Genomic DNA, 16,786 nt, shown 5'->3' on the forward strand with positions numbered 1-16,786 from the left:
CAGTTCTAAGTTTATACTTAAGAAGAACACTCTACCCTTCTTCTTTATTAGTAAGCTTGCTTGAACACTCTAGCACATACCACCACTGAACTTTATTCTCATTCCTATTAAATTGGACACTTTTACTTTCTATTTCAATCCTTGTCTTTTATTTATGCAAAGGGACAAAACATAAATTCAAGCAAATGTGAATGAAGTATATACTTCGGCTAGATCACTTAATTGAAAAATGAAAAGGCAGTAAATAAACATAATGTAGACTACTTAAACTAATCAAAACTACTCAGTAGGGGTGCATTTAAACTTCCAACTAAAGTACTTCAAAGAATAAATAGTTGAGTAACAATACAACCTTTTGGCATCTTCTTGCTTAGTCCTTCATCATCCTTCTCATCTTTTGTGCTTTCCTTGCTGGTGATGTATAGTACTTTCAAGAAGTTGAATGATTTTCTGCACTGATAGTGGAAGTTGCTTGTCCCCCAAGCACTTGAAAAATGGTTAGCATGCATGAATGTTTGCAGGCTTTTGAACTTACTTTGGTGTGTGAACACCAAACTTAGTTCTTTGCCAATGTCTCTTATGCAGCAGATTAATCACATACATGAAACCTTGTGCTTTTATTAAATAAAACAAACTATAAACTAGAAAGCAGACAATGGTTGAGTAGTTTTTCTGATTGCTTGGAGCCAGTGACCATTTATGCAGAGGGTTGAAATGTGTTTTTCATGAAATTCTTGGTGGAACACCAAACTTAGCATCTTACATTTACCCTTGAATTGTTTTGGTGTGCAACACAAAACTAAGCTCCTTACAATACAGATAAATCTACTTAACCCTTTTATTAAAATAGCTAGGAAAAGAAAACTACCTCTAGTTGGGTTGCCTCCCAACAAGCGCTCTTTTAATGTTATTAGCTTGACATTCTCCATTCTTGTTCAACTCAGCTCATGAATACTCTCCTCCTTGTTCCAAGGCACTCCCAAGTAATGCTTAGCTCTGTGACCATTTGCTGTGAATGTGTCTTTTGTAGCTTCATTCATAAGCCCAAGGCTTCCATGTGGGGAAACCTTAGTCACCAAGTAAGGGCCAGTCCATTTGGACTTGAGTTTGCCAGAAAAAATCTTAAGCCTGGAATTATATAAGAGTACTTACTGTCCTGGTTCAAATTTTCTTTTTGAAATTTTCTTGTCATGCCACCTTTTAGCTCTCTCCTTGTATATTTTAGCATTCTCATAAGCTTCCAATCTGAATTCATCCAGTTCATTGAGTTGCAATAGCCTTTTCTCTCCTGCTACTTGAGAGTCAAGATTGAGGAGCTTAGTGGCCCAGAAAGCTTTATGTTCGAGCTCCACAGGAAGGTGACAGGATTTGCCATAGATTAGCTGAAAAGGTGACTTTCCAATTGGAGCTTTGAATGCTATTCTATATGCCCATAAAGTATCATTCAATTTTCTTGCCCAGTCTTTTCTAGTGATCCCAACTGTCTTCTCCAAGATTCTCTTTAGTTCCCTATTTGCCAGTTCAGCCTGCCTATTAGTTTGAGGGTGGTATGGTGTTGCCACTTTATGAATTATCCCATATTTGTGGAGCAATTTTTCCATGTGTTTATTACAAAAGTGTCTGCCACCATCACTAATAAGGCCTTTAGGCACCCCATATCTGGTGAAGATGTGTCTCTTAAGAAATTTAAGGACAATTGGTGCATCACAGGTAGTTGTTGCTATGGATTCTACCCATTTGGAGACATATTTCACTGCTACCAGAATGTATTTGAAGGAATATGATGGAGGAAAGGGCCCCATAAAATCTATACCCCAGAGATCAAACAGTTCCACTTCCAAAATGAAGTTTTGAGGCATTTCATTTCTCATTGTTAGCCCTCCAACTCTTTGACATTCATTGCATTGGTGCACAAATTCTCTAGCATCTTTGAATATGGTTGGCTAATAGAATCCACTTTGAAGCACTTTAGCAGCTGTTCTTTCTGGCCCAAAGTGTCCACCATAAGCTGAACCATGACAGTGCCACAGTATGTCTCTCATCTCATTTTCAGGGATACACCTTCTAATCATCCCATTTGGACACCTCTTGAACAAGAAAGGCTCGTCCCACAAGAATTTCTTGGCTTCATTAAGCAGCTTCTTCACTTGTTGTCTGATGAACTCTTGAAAAATCTTCCTTCCAACCTTGTAGTTTGCAAAATCAGCAAACCAAGGTGCTTGTTAGACTTGAAGAAGATGTTCACCTGGGAACTTCTCATTCACTGGTTGTGGTGTATCTTGATTGATCTCTTGTGGTAATCTTGACAAATGATCTACAACTTGGTTCTCACTTCTTTTCCTATCTCTCACTTCAATGTCAAATTCTTGTAGCAGAAGCACCCACCTAATAAGTCTTGGCTTTGCATCCTGTTTAGACATGAGATACTTGAGAGCAGCATGATCAGTATATACTACAACTTTTGAACCAATCAAGTATTGTCTAAATTTGTCAAATGTATATACAATTGCCAAGAGCTCTTTCTCTGTAGTGGTATAATTCTTTTCTGCCTCATTTAACACTTTGCTTGCATAGTATATAACATGATGCAGCTTGTCTTTTTTTTGTCCCAATACAGCACCAATTGCAACATCACTTGCATCACACATAAGTTCAAAAGGAAGTCCCCACTCTAGGGGTGTGATGATTGATGCTGTAGTGAGTTTCTTTTTCAAGGTTTCAAAGGCATGCTTGCAATTATCATCAAATATAAAAGGATTGTCAACCATTAGCAAATTGCTCAGTAGTTTTGGCTAATTTTGAAAAGTCTTTGATGAATATTCTATAAAAACTAGCATGCCCAAAAAAACTTCTCACTGCTTTTACATTGACTGGTATAGGAAGCTTTTCTATAATCTCTATCTTAGCTTTATCAACTTCTATACCTTTGCTTGAAACCTTATGCCCAAGAACTATCCCTTCAGGAACTATGAAATGGCATTTTTCTAATTTAAGACCAGATTAGTTTCTTGGCATCTTTTCAAGACAAGAGTTAAATGATGTAAGCAAGTATCAAAGGAATTACCAAAGACAGAAAAATCATCCATAAAAACTTCTAATAATTTTTCTACCATCTCAAAAACTATGGAAAGCATACACCTTTGAAAGGTAGCAGGGGCATTGCATAGCCAAAAGGGCATCCTTCTATAGGCAAAGACTCCGAATGGACATGTGAAGGAGGTCTTCTCTTGATCCTTGGGGTCCACCAATATCTGATTGTATTCAGAGCAACCATCCAAGAAGCAGTAGTAAGCATGGCCAGCCAATCTTTTCAGCATCTGATCAATGAAGGGAAGAGGGAAGTGATCCTTCCTTGTGGCATCATTCAGTCTTCTATAGTCAATACACATTCTCCATCCTGTCACTGTCCTTGTGGGAATGAGTTTATTCTTCTCATTAAAGATGATAGTCATGCCACCTTTCTTTGGCACCACTTGAACTGGGCTTACCCAAGAGCTGTCAGAGATTGGGTGTATGATTCCAGCATTCCACAGTTTTATCACTTCTTTTTGAACCACTTCCTTCATGGTTGGGTTAAGCCTTCTTTGGGGTTGTACCACAGGTCTTGAATCCTCTTCTAGTAGGATCTTATGCATGCAAATAGTAGGGCTTATGCCCTTGATGTCATCAATTGTCCATCCTAGAGCTGTCTTGTGAGTCTTCAACACCTCAATCAGTTTGGCTTCATCTTGTGTGCTCAAGGATGAATTGATGATTACTGGAAGACTATCCTCTTCACCAAGGTATGCATATTTGAGATGAGGGGGGAGGGGCTTCAACTCTTGTTTTGGCACCTCCTCTGTCTTGCCTTCAAAAGAGATTTCAGTCACTTGTTCTTCTGAGACATTTCGTGCTATTTCTATTTCTTCTTCTTGTTCCTTAAGAATACTTGTTTCAAGCACTTCTTCCACTATATCTTCAATTATCTCCACTCTCATATGCTTTTCTTTTTCAGGGGGGTACTGCATTGCTTTAAAGACATTGATGATCATTTGCTCATCGTGCACCCCGAGGATCATCTCCCTTTTTTTCACATCAATGATAGCTCTTGCTGTTGCTAAGAAAGGTCTACCCAAGATAATTGAGTTGTGTCCTTCTTCTTCCATGTCTAAAATGACAAAATCGGTAGGGAAGATGAACTCTCCAACCTTCACCAATAAGTTCTCCACAACTCCATTGGGTATTTTGAGTGATCTATCCGCCATTTGAAGTGATATTCTGGTGGGTTTGACTTCCTCTATTGCAAGCTTTTTCATCATTGAGAGAGGCATCAAGTTGATGCTGGCACCTAAATTACAGAGAGCTCTTTCCAAAGTTATGTTGCCTATGGTGCATGATATGATGAAGCTCCCTGGGTCTTTGAGTTTTGGTGAAATGCCTCTTTGAATCACTGCACTGCACTCTTGGGTCAAAATCACAGTCTCCTTTTCATTCCAGCTTCTCTTCTTATTGATGAGTTCCTTGAGAAATTTAGCATACAATGGAATTTGCTCTAAAGCTTCAGCAAGTGGTAAGTTGATTTCCAGCTTCTTGAAAACTTCCAAGAACTTGGAAAACTGTTGGTCTTTGATCTCTTTTTGCAACCTTTGAGGGTATGGCAGAGGAGGAATGTAAGATTTCACCTCCTTCCTCTGTTCTTGTGGATGCTCTTCCATGACTTGCTTTCCCTTCCTTGGAGCTTGTGGCTCTTCCTCCTTCTTCTTGAGCTTTTCCTGGTCACTCTTCTCTGCCTCTGTTGGTTCCTTGCTAGCAACCTTGGTGTTCTCCAAAGTCTTCCCACTCCTTAATTGGATTGCCTTGCATTATTCTTTGGAATTTGGAATGGTATCACTTGCAAAAATGTTGGTTGGTCTTTCAGCTGGCTGTTTGGACAATTGTCCAATTTGTCTTTCTAGATTTCTCATCGTGGCCTCTTGTCGCTCTTGCCCTTTGGCTAGAATTTGTGTAGTCTGAGCAAGTGCTTGTAAGGTTGCTTCAAAAGCTGAGATCCTTGTTTCCTGATGGTCAATGGGTGGTATATTGGAGCATGATTGTTGTTGCTGGAAGTTATTTGGGAGGTGGTTGTTTTGTGAGTTAAATGGTGGTGTAGAGAAGTTATTTTGGTGAACTTGTGAATTGTTGTGGGGTTGCTGATATGAGTTTTGTGGTTTTTTGTATTGTTTAGTGTTATTGGATGAATAATTTTGGTTGTTTGTGTTGCGGGAGTTGTTGAAATTGTGGTTCTTCTGCCATGAATTCTGATTATCACCCCACCTCAAGTTGGGATGATTCCTCCATGATGGATTGTATGTATCCCCATGGAAGTCATTCTGAGAAGAGCTTGAGGTGTTATACATGTACTGGACTTGCTCTGGTTGCTGCTCATAGTTTCATTTCTCAAAAGTTTCTTCACTTTGGCTCCATCTATTTGAAGGTTGACTTGCTGTGTTTACTGCGGCCACTTAAAGTCCATCTATTCTCTTTGCCATCGTCTCCATTTCCTGTTGGATTTGTTGGTGCATCAATTTTTTTTGTTCCAATATGGTGTCTACACCTTCAAGCTCTAATACACCTTTCTTTGGAGCTGGTTAGCATTGCCTTTGATGAGTATAGAAGTATTGATTGTTGGTCACAGTGTCTATGAGATTCTGAGCTTCTTCAACTGTCTTCATTAGCTGTAGTGAACCTCCTACAGAGTAATCCAGGGACTCTTGAGCTTTTAGAGTCAAGCCCTCATAGAAATTCTGAAGTCTGTTGAACGGGCAAAAAATTGCCGATTAAGAATTTATAGAGAAAACAGCGTTGCAAGTACATTTCTTAGCCGACGAAAATTCTGCTTATCAATTTAAAAGGGTTGTCACAAATTAAGAATAAAAATATTGGGATTAGAAATCCCAGGTCGTCTCCCAACGAGTTGACACTTGAGTATTCCAAATCAAGGGTCTCCTTTTAATCAACTCCCAAGTCAAGTTGGGAGTCTACTCCATTGACATGAATACAGCCTTCACAAACATATAAAGGGAATAAAAAGAAGACATGATAAACTAAATAAAATAATAACTAAAAATTAATTAAAGATAAAAAGAGTTCTTTGCATTAATAAATCCCAAAACCATAAGCATACGTATCTGAACAGGGTTAATGGGCGATTAAAAGAGTAAGGGAATAAGGAAACAAACTAGAATAATGAAAACTTCAACGGAGGTAGTGACTCTTCTCAATATCCAAATCAAAAGCATAAAAGTAGAAATCTATGAATGTGAAGAAAACCTAGAGGAAGTAGTAATTTCTCTCTAAGATTCTAATCTAAAACTAAAAACCGTGCGAATGAGAATGTGTCTTGAGTGTCTGCTTGTCCCCTGGCTCTAGTCTGTATTTCTGGGCCAAAAATTGGGTCCAAACTCAGCCCAAAATCGCCCCCAGCGTCTTCTGCATTTTCTACACGTGGCGCATGTCACGTGTACGCGTTAGTCATGCGCACGCGTCACCATGAAAATCTCCAAATCACGCGCACGTGTGAGCCATGCGTGCGCGTCGCTCCTCGCTGGTTGTCTTTTTAGTTTCTCGTGTTCTTTCCATTTTTGCAAACTTTCTTCCCATCCTCTGAGCTATTTCTGCCCTATAAAACCTAAAAACACTTAACACACAGATCACGACATCGAATGGTATATAGAGGAGTTAAAAATACACAATTTAAAGGCTTGGAAAGCAGGTTTTCAATCATAGAACAGAATTAGGAAGGATTTGTAAAATCATACAATTTATATGAATAAGTGTGTAAAGACTTGATAAAAATCACTCCATTTATCACAAGATAAACCATAAAATAGTGGTTTATCATCTGTCCCATTCACTAAACATTTCAGGTGGACATTTCCTAATCAAGGCTTTGTATCTCTCCCATGCCTCATAAAGTGATTCTCCATCCATTTGAGTGAAGGTTTGCACTTCTGTCTTCAATCTTATGATTTTCTGAGGTGGGTAGAACTTAGCTAGGAATTTGTTCACCAAATCATCCCAAGTATTGATGCTTTCTTTGGGGAATGTCTCCAGCCATTGAGATGCCTTATCCCTCAAAGAGAATGGAAACAACAGCAACTTGTAGATATCCGGATGCGCACCATTTATCTTGACTATTTCACATATCCTCAGGAAGACAGATAAGTGTTGATTCGGGTCTTCAAGAGGACCCCCTCCATAGAAACAATTGTTCTGCACCAAAGTGATAAGTTGAGGATTCAACTCAAAGTTATTGGCATGCACATTTGGAGTGAGTATACTGCTCCCACAGTTTTTTGGATTGTGGAAGGTGTAAGATGCTAGAACTCTCCTTGGAGGTTGGCCACCTGTTCTGGTGGATTAGGGAAGTTACCCTCCATATCTTGATCTTCCTCTTCTGATTCTTCTTCTCCAATCACTCTCTTCCCTCTTGATTCTCTTCTTAGCCTCAAGAAGGTCTCTCTGGTTCAGAATCAAAGGAGGTGGATTCATCTCTTCTCCCTCTTGGCATACAACACAAACAGACCAAAACACAAACAAAGTACTCTGTTGCTAGTGTGAGGTTAAGGTTAGCATACACAAAATTTCAAACAGTTAGTGTGCTTAACAAAAACAAAGAAAAATTCTTAATCTAGATTATCACCTACTTAATCATTGTCAATCAAAATCAATCCCCGGCAACGGCGCCAAAAACTTGATGAGGGAAAATCGATTCCACACAAACTAACTGGCAAGTGTACCGGGTCGCATCAAGTAGTAAAACTCACGAAAGTGAGGTCGATCCCACAGGGATTGATGGATTAAGAAACTTTAGTATGGTGATTAGTCTAGTTAAGCTAATATTGATGAATTGAGTGAAATTGGATTGACAGAAAGTAAATTACAAGAAATGTAAAGTGCATAATGTAAAGAGCTTGAAAAGTAAACGGCAAGAAGCTTAAATAACTGAAATTTCAAGTGCAAGAAATTAAAAGAACTGAATCTTAAATTGCAAGGAAAGTAAATAACTGAATCTCAAAGTGCAGGAAGGTAAAGGTGCAGAAACTTAAAAGGCACAGAAACTTAAATTGCATGAATTATAAAGGGAATTGGGTGTAGGAAACTAAAATAGAAGTGGACAATATAAATTGTAGTGAAATAAGAGAGATCTAAGTTGAAGAAATTCAAAGAAAGTGATTCATCAGGGATTGGAGATATCATAATCCTTCATGAATCAACTAGGTCTCAACTCCTTTCTCAATCATATGGGTAGATCTATGGCAGATTGAAATTGATTGGATCCCAATTCTTTGGCAATCCAATCTCTCTAATCACAATCAATCTTGCCAATTCCTTGATCCAATTGTCATGAGAAGAGGTTAAGTGTATTTCTCTCATCCATAAGCCACATTAACTCTCAGGATTTCAATTCCTCCCAAATGGTGTTGATCAAGAGAGTAGTGAAGGATAGAACTCCAATTCTAATACAAGTGATTCTCCTTCCGAGGCTCACACAAGTATTCAATTGAATTTAACCCCCTTCTGGAGTGAGAAATTCACAATCAAAACAGAAGTTATCCTATAGCTACACAAATGAATTGAGAAGAAGAAGAATTTTATTGATTCATTGGAATTACAATAGAGCTCCTCCTCCTAATGAATTTTGGGGTATAGTTCATCATTGCTCTAATACAAAACATAAAAGAAAAAGTGCAGAACATAAAGAACAGAAGGAAAATAAAATGAAATTTAAGTGCAGAGTCTCTAGCCTTCCGGATCTCCTAGCTAACCTCCTAATGAAATCAAATTCTCCTCTATTTATACACTCTCCAATTCAGTCTTCTAAGTACTTGGATTGGACTTTTTGGCCTTTGTTGATGCAGGTCAGAATGGGTCCGTATTGGTACTTCAATGCAGCTTCAGCAGAACGTAGCGCTCTCAAAGAGAGCGTCGCGCTCATTCATCGACGCGTAAGTGTCTCCTGCGCGTGCGCGTCCTTGCTCGCTGAGTACTCATCATGCATACGCGTGATACACGCTGACGCGTCCCTTGGTAGTGTTCACTTTCAGAACGTAGCGTTCTTGCCAAGAACGCTCCCCTCACGTACGCGTCCTTCATGCGTATGCGTGGATGTCAAATTATTAACTCCCCGCTTCCGCGCCATCCACGCGTATGCGTGCTTCTTCAAAGATGCTACACTCACGCGTACGCATCCCTTATGCGTACGCGTCGATGGCCAAAGTTGAGTTCCAAATTTTGAAATTGTCGCGGGCGTTCTTTGAAAGAGAACATAGCATTCTTTTGTAACGAACGTTAATCACACCCACGCGTACGCGTCATGCACGCGCACGCGTGGTTCTTTCAAAATCCTTGTTCTACGCGTGCACGTCCTGTATGCGTACGCGTCACTAGAGAACGTAGCGTTCTCCAAACGAACGTAGCGTTCCTCTGTCCTACTTCTTTCTCTGTTTCTTTCTTGCATCTTTTCATCTGTCATCAATCAAACATGCAATCAAAGCCTTTCTAAAATCATAAAATTTTGCATCATTCATAATAATCACATAATTCTTGCATAAATCTCGTGATAATGCACAAAAGTAATAATGTTTGATCGAATCAAGACAATCATTAAATTCCAATCCAATCACTTACTTATTGTCTAAGAAATGCATGAAACCTAATGAAAACAAGTAAAAATTGCTAATAAAACATGCACAAAATGACTTGTCATCATGTAGTAGTAGGGATGATGAAAAGAACTACGAGCTGGTTTCGCCCGATCCTAAGGAGAGAGTTAGTTTCCCTCCCTTAGGTCGGGCAGAGCGTCCTTTCTTCTATGCCTATGACTATTTCTTTACCCAACTAGGTATTACCCTTTCTTTTACCGCATTTGAGAGTGAAGTTTTATGGAACTGTAATATGGCCCCTTCGCAACTTCATCCGAACTCTTGGGCTTTTGTGAAGATTTTCCAGCTGTTGTGCCAAGAGCTGGGTGTCTGACCTACCCTATCCCTTTTCCTTTACCTGTTTGTGTTGACCAAACCGGGGGCGGCCAAGAAGAAGACTTCTTGGATCTCCTTTCGGGCTACCCAGGGAAAGAAAGTTTTCTCTATGTTTGATGACTCTTTTCAAGATTTTAAGAACTTTTTTTTCAAAGTCCGAGCTGTTGAGGGTGTCCTTCCCTTCTTCTTAGATGAGAACGAACACCCGTCCTTCCCTCTTTGGTGACAAAAGGATCCTGTAGTTCTTAAGTATTCGTGAGAGAATTTAGATGATGTAGAGAGGGCCTTTGTAGGTGTCTTAGAGGAGCATTGGGGGCAGCCTCCTCATCTGGACACAAAGAGATTTCTAGGAGTTTCTTCTCTCTTTCGTTCTGAGCTAGGTAGCGCCCGACTTTTTTATAAGGCAGTCTTTCTTTTGTTACTTTATTTGCTCATTGCATGACTGTTTCTGTGGTTCCTTTCTTCTTTTTCAGAGATGGTTGCTCATTCTGATTCGATGAAGTTCCTTAAGAAAACCAAGAAAATAGTAGTCGCCCAAAATATTCAGAACAAGGCGTCGGGGGAGGGTTCTGGCCAAGTTCCTCCGAAGAAGCCAGAGTCTGACCCTCAAGGTTCGGGAAGGTCATCCTGACCCCTCGAGTATGGACGGTTCCTACTGAGCCTCCCCTGGCGACTTCCAATGCTGCCTCTTCTCCAACTTCGTCTGGCCCTCCTCCTAAGAAGCCGATGACTGCTGGGACTTTTAGTTTGAATGCTAAAGAATTTGATGGTGTGGTTTTTGTTTCGGAACTTATTGCCCCTTATGGCCAGGTTCCTACTGATGATGTTTCAATCCTTCACCTCCTTGACATTATATCAAGCAATAGTATTCGGATGGTGAATATCAGTGCTACTTTGTCCCGAGTTGTTAGAGAGTCTCCTGTGCGTGCCACCAAGGATTTTTTTGAAGATGCCAAGGTTGAATATGAGAGGGTGGATGGGTTGAAGCGTGAGTGGGAGGCTACAGTGGAGAAGGAGATGGCTAGGGCCACTGCTGCGGAGGCGGCTGCTAACTTGGCTGAAGATATGGCCAAGAAGGCTAAGGAGAGTTATACTTGGGCCTATGGCGAGCTGTTGGAGATCAGAGAGAGGCTTCAGTCTGCTCAAGATGACTATGCCAAACTCCAAGGTCATGTGGTGAATGGCATGACTGCGCTGTATGTAAATTTAAAGGCCCAGGTCCGAGTTCTTACTCCCGATGTCGACCTCTCCTTATTCAGCATGGACAACATTGTGGAGGATGGGAAAATTGTGCCTGGGAGTTGGTATTTTCATTGTAGAGGATCACCCTAGGGGACCTTTCCTCTACCTCTACGGGAATCATTGCCTCTATTCTGTAAGCAAGTCGGAAGGGTGACTCCCCAGTGGTGGAGTGTGGGGTTGTCCGATATGCCCACAGGACTTGCGGGAGCTCTTCAGCCCAGGCTCCTTTTGCGTTCTGTAGTCTCCGTTTTAACCCGACCAATATGACTTTGTTTGCGGCTTCCGCCTGTCCGTTGGCTTGTAGGTGTTCCACGGAGGTGAACTGGTGCTTTATTTTCAAATCAACTACCAAGTTCCTGAAGCCCGTGTCGGTGAACTGAGTGCCAATGTCCGTGGTGATGGAGCATGGGACCCCAAACCTTGTGATAATATTTCTGTATAGGAACTTCCGACTTCTTTGGACGGTGGCGGAAGCCAATGGCTCAGCCTCGATCCATTTAGTGAAGTAGTCTATTCCTACAATGAGGAACTTGACTTACCCTGATCCCTGGGAGAATGCTCCGAGGAGGTCAAGCCCCCACTTTGCGAACGGCCAAGGTGAAGTAACACAGATGAGCTCTTCGGGTAGGGCAATATGAAAGTTGTCTTGCTTCTGGCATGGAGGGCATATTTTGATGAACTCTGTTGCTTCCTTTTGTAAGGTCCGCCAGTAAAAGCCAGTCCGGAGTACCTTTTTGGAAAGAGCTCGCACCCCGAGGTGGTTGCCGCACATGCCACCATGGACTTCATCTAGGATTTTCCTTGTGGCAGAGGTCGGGACGCATTTTAGGAGGGGTGTTGAGATCCCTCTCCCATATAGGACGTCGTGTACTATGGTGTAGTACTGGGCTTCTCGTACTAACCTTTTTGCCTCATTTTTATCTGCGGGGAGTGTTTCGGACTTGAGGTAGCTGATTATGGGAGTCATCTACCCTTGGTCCTAGTCCGATATGCTTAGAACTTTTTTCCGAGGTTGACGGGTTTTGTAGTGTTTCTTGGATGAGGATTCTATAGTTGCCCCCTAGTTTGGTGCTGGCTAGTTTCAAAAGTACATCAACTCAGGTGTTTTATTCTCGAGGTATATGTCGGATCTCATATCCCACGAATGTTTCGAGCTGTTCTCTAGTCTTGTCTAGATACTTTTTCATGGTGGGATCCTTTGCCTAGTAGCTTCCTTCTATTTTCCAGGTGACTATTTGTGAATCGCTGAAGATGGTAAGCTTTTGGGCTCCGACTTCCCTAGCCAGCTTCAAACCAGCCAATAGGGGTTCGTACTCGGCTTAGTTATTTGATGCAAGAAATTTGAACTTTAAGGGGAGTTCGAGTTGGGTTCCCTGATTACTTTCTAGGATAACGCCCGCTCTACTTCCGGCTTTGTTTGATGAGCCGTCAACGTAGAGGTTCTAGTCGATGGGGTTCCTGGGGTGTCAGTGTACTCTGCAACGAAGTCGGGCAAGTACTGAGACTTGATGGCTGTCCGAGCTTCGTATTTAAGGTCGATATAGGGCAACTCGACCTCCCATTGTAGGATTCGCCCGGCTAAGTCGGTTTTCTGTAGGATACTTTTTATGGGTTAGTTGGTCCGTATTCTGATGGTGTGGGCTTGAAAGTTTGGTCGAAATCGTTGGAAAGTGAGTATGAGTGCGTAGGCGAACTTTTCTATTTTTTGATAGTTTAGTTCGGCCCCTTGAAAAGCTTTACGGATAAAGTAAATGGGTTGTTGTCTGTTTTTTTCTTCTCTGACTAGGGCTGAGGCTATAGCACGACTTCCCACAGCGAGGTATAGGATCAGCTCTTCTCCTTGCCGGGGTCGGGTTAGGATGGGTGGTTGCCCCAAGAATGTCTTGAAGTCTTGGAAAGCTTGTTCCCATTCTGGGGTCCACTCGAACCTCTTTTCTTTCCTTAGTGTTGCGTAGAAAGGGTGAGATCTCAAGGCCGATCTGGCTAGGAATCTAGACAGGGCCGCTAGTCTTCCATTGAGCTGCTGTACCTTTTTGACGCAGGTCGGACTTTTCATGCTGAGTATGGCCTGTCATTTATCTGGGTTTGCTTCAATCCCTTTCTGGGTGACCATGAAGCCCAAGAATTTTCCAGCTTCTACTGCGAAAGTGCACTTTGAGGGATTGAGTCTTATCCCGTGCTTTCTTATGATGTCGAATACTTCGGCGAGGTCAGGTAATAGCGCTTCCTCTTTTTGTGTCTTTACCAGTATGTTGTCTACGTAAACCTCCATCAGATTTCTGATGTGGTTGACGAAAACTTTGTTCATCAACCTCTGGTATGTAGCCCCTGTGTTTTGATTCCGAAGAGCATGACTACGTAGCAGTAGTTTGCTCTTGGGGTTAGGAACGAGGTTTTTTCTTGGTCGGGTTGATACATCGGGATTTGGTTGTACCCCGAGTAGGTGTCCATGAATGAAAGGTACTTGTATCTCGATGAGGCGTCGACTAGGGTGTCTATATTCGGGAGTGGATAGGGATCTTTTGGGCAGGCTTTGTTGAGGTCGGTGTAATCAGTACACATCCGCCACTTTCCATTTGACTTTTTGACTAGTACGACATTGGCCAGCCATAATGGGTACTTGACCTCCCTTATGAATCCTTCCTCTAGTAAGGCATGTACCTGTTCTTCCACAGCTTGCGATCTCTCTGGGCCGAGCTTTCTGCGCTTCTATTACACTGGCCAAAATCCAGGGTATACTGCCAATTTATGGCACATTAGTCTGGGATCAATGCCGGGCATGTCCGTGGCCTTCCATGCGAAAAGGTCGGAATTGTCCTTTAGGAACTTTATTAGCTGCTTCTTCAGTCCTTCCTTGAAGTTTGCACCTATATTTGTTGTTTTGTCTTGGGAGTCTCCAATTTGGACCTCCTCTGTTTCGCCCTCTGGTTGTGGACGGAGTTCTTCTCGAGCCCAGGCTCCACCGAGTTCAATGGTATTGGACTCTTTTCAGGCTTTCATTATAGCAGTGCCGCGCGAGCTTTTGGTCTCCTTTGATGGTGGCTATCCCTTCTGGAGTCAGAAACTTCATGCATAAGTGTGGAGTAGAGACTACTACCGCGAGCTGATTTAGTGTTGTCTGACCTGTGAGGGTGTTGTATGGGGAGCTCACGTCGACTACGATGTAGTCGATGCTTAGTGTTCTAGAGCGGGTTTCCTTTCCAAAGGTTTTGTGTAGTGGGATGTAACCTAGGGGCTAGATTGAGGCGTCTCCGAGCCCGAACAAGCTATTTGGATATGCTCTGAGCTCTTTTTCTTGTAGACCGAGCTTGTCAAAGGAGGATTTGAATAGGATATCCGCAGAGCTTCCTTGGCCGACCAGTGTTCGGTGAAGATTGGCGTTGGCGAGTATGATAGTAATGACTACGGGGTCATTGATAAACCACTATTTTATGGTTTATATTGTGTTTAATTGTGTGGTTTTGTCATGATCCTTGCCCACTTATTCATCAATTTAGCATGCATTTAGATTTCCTTCCTAAATTCAGTACATGTTTGAAAATTGCTTCCTAGAGACTTTAATTATTCACTTTTAATTCTCCTTTATTCCATTCGATGTCGTGATCTGTGTGTCAAGTGTTTCAGGCCCCATAGGGCATGAATGAGATGGAGATTGGAGAGGAAGCTAGCAAAAATGAAATAAACACAAGAAATTGAGGAGATAACCAGCGAGAAGTGACGCGGTCGCATGGCTCACGCGACCGCGCGAAGGAGCGCAAATCGCAGCGACGCGGCCGTATGGCTTGCGCGGCCGCGCGGATTAGAAAGCACAGGCGACGCGGTAGCGTGGACGACGCGAACGCGTGGAGAGGAAAAGCGCAAGCGACGCGTCCGCATGGACGACGCGATCGCGTGACATGTGCGATCTGCATAATCTGCAGAATTCGATGGGAGCGATTTTGGGCCTTATTCCGGCCCAGTTTTCGGCCCGGAACAGCAGACTAGAGTCAGAGAATATGCAGAAACAAGAGACACATTCATTCAGTAGTTTTAGATCTAGTTTTTCACTCTCTTAGGTTTTTCTCTCTAGTTTTAGGATTTTAATTTTCAATTGATCTTAGCATTGGAACATTGAGAAGAGTTATTTCCTCATTAAGACATCATCATTCTAGTTTGTTCTCTTAACTTGGATTTCATCTTCCATGTTCTTTGTTATGTTCAATTTTGTCATTCAGATACTTTTATGATTATTTAATGCAAGGATTATTTCTTTTTAATTCAATTTCAATATCAATAATCATGTCTTCTTTTAATTTCTTTTCATGTGCCATGGATTCTTTATTTATAATGCGTGAGTAGTTCCCTTACTTGATGGGGAGTTGATTAAAAGGAACTCTTGAGTTGGAAGGATTGAAAGAAAATTTGTAATTGGGTTAAATGTTGGATTGCTATCTTGTTACCGACGCCAATCCCTTTGAACTAAGTGGGTTGCAACTTGTGAACAGATCTGGCATTCCCACTTGTTTGACTTTCCTTTACCTAGTAAAGGATAACCAAACAGAACAACCATTAATTATAAATTAATCTTACAATCACACCATCAATGATAGAGATTCCAACCAATCAATTCCCAGTCAAGGCTTTTATTTATATTATTTAAATTCCTCAATTTAATTCCCAATTTACCTAGCTCAACTTCTTGGAACATCTGATTAATAAAACAGCACACTTTTCTACAACTCGTTGGGAGACGACCTGGGACTTAAAACTCCCAGTAATTTTAATTTAAACTCTCTGTGACATATTTCTAAATTGATAGGCAGATTTTCGGTGAGTTAAGAACTATACTCGCAACGTAACCATTTTAATAAATTTTTAATTCACCAGCTTCTGCTTCCCATCAATTTTTGGCGCCGTTGCCGAGGAGTTGCAATAGAGTGCTAATTTTATTAATTAGAATTTATTTATTTGAATTTTATTTAATTTTGTTACTATGAGCTGCATGTTTCTTCCGTCAAATGACACGTTCATTTCCTGATCCGCGCTTGCTAATATTCGATCCTGAAATTGAAAGGACAATTTCACGAATAAGGCGAGAACAGCGTAGGTTAGCCCGCTCTGAGGGCGGATCTGAAAGTGAATTTGAGAAAGAAACCAGCCCCCGTTCTACTGATTCGGTTGTTTTACGTGCAGAAAACATGGCAGCTAGAAGAGTTACCATTCAGGAGGAAGGAGCTCCTGATTTTACAATGCAACCGTTTCAAGCACATCATCCAGCGGTAGCTATAGATTTTGAAATAAAGACCGCACTGCTAAATTTGATGCCCAAGTTTCATGGCCTACCTGCTCAAGAGCCTATCAAGCACTTGAGAGATTTCCAGGCAGCCTGTTCTACTGTCAGGCGTGATGGCACTGATGAAACTTCAATTCTGCTGAAAGCTTTTCCATTCTCTCTTGAGGGAAAAGCAAGAGAGTGGTACTACACTCAACCTCTAGCAAATGTATCCAACTGGGATACACTCAGAAAGGAGTTTCTGGAGAAATTCTTTCCATCTGAAGTTACTGAT

The 16,786-nt window shown here is 41.6% G+C and overlaps 1 pseudogene; it reads right to left on the reverse strand.

Annotated features, from left to right (window-relative positions):
- Positions 1 to 935: 935 nt before the first annotated feature.
- LOC148570390 (uncharacterized) lies at positions 936 to 4,694 on the reverse strand (annotated as a pseudogene).
- Positions 4,695 to 16,786: the final 12,092 nt, after the last annotated feature.

The sequence above is a fragment of the Arachis ipaensis genome, chromosome B3 (assembly GCF_059453495.1).
Source record: "Arachis ipaensis isolate K30076 ecotype BB chromosome B3, ASM5945349v1, whole genome shotgun sequence".
Lineage (NCBI taxonomy): Eukaryota > Viridiplantae > Streptophyta > Magnoliopsida > Fabales > Fabaceae > Arachis > Arachis ipaensis.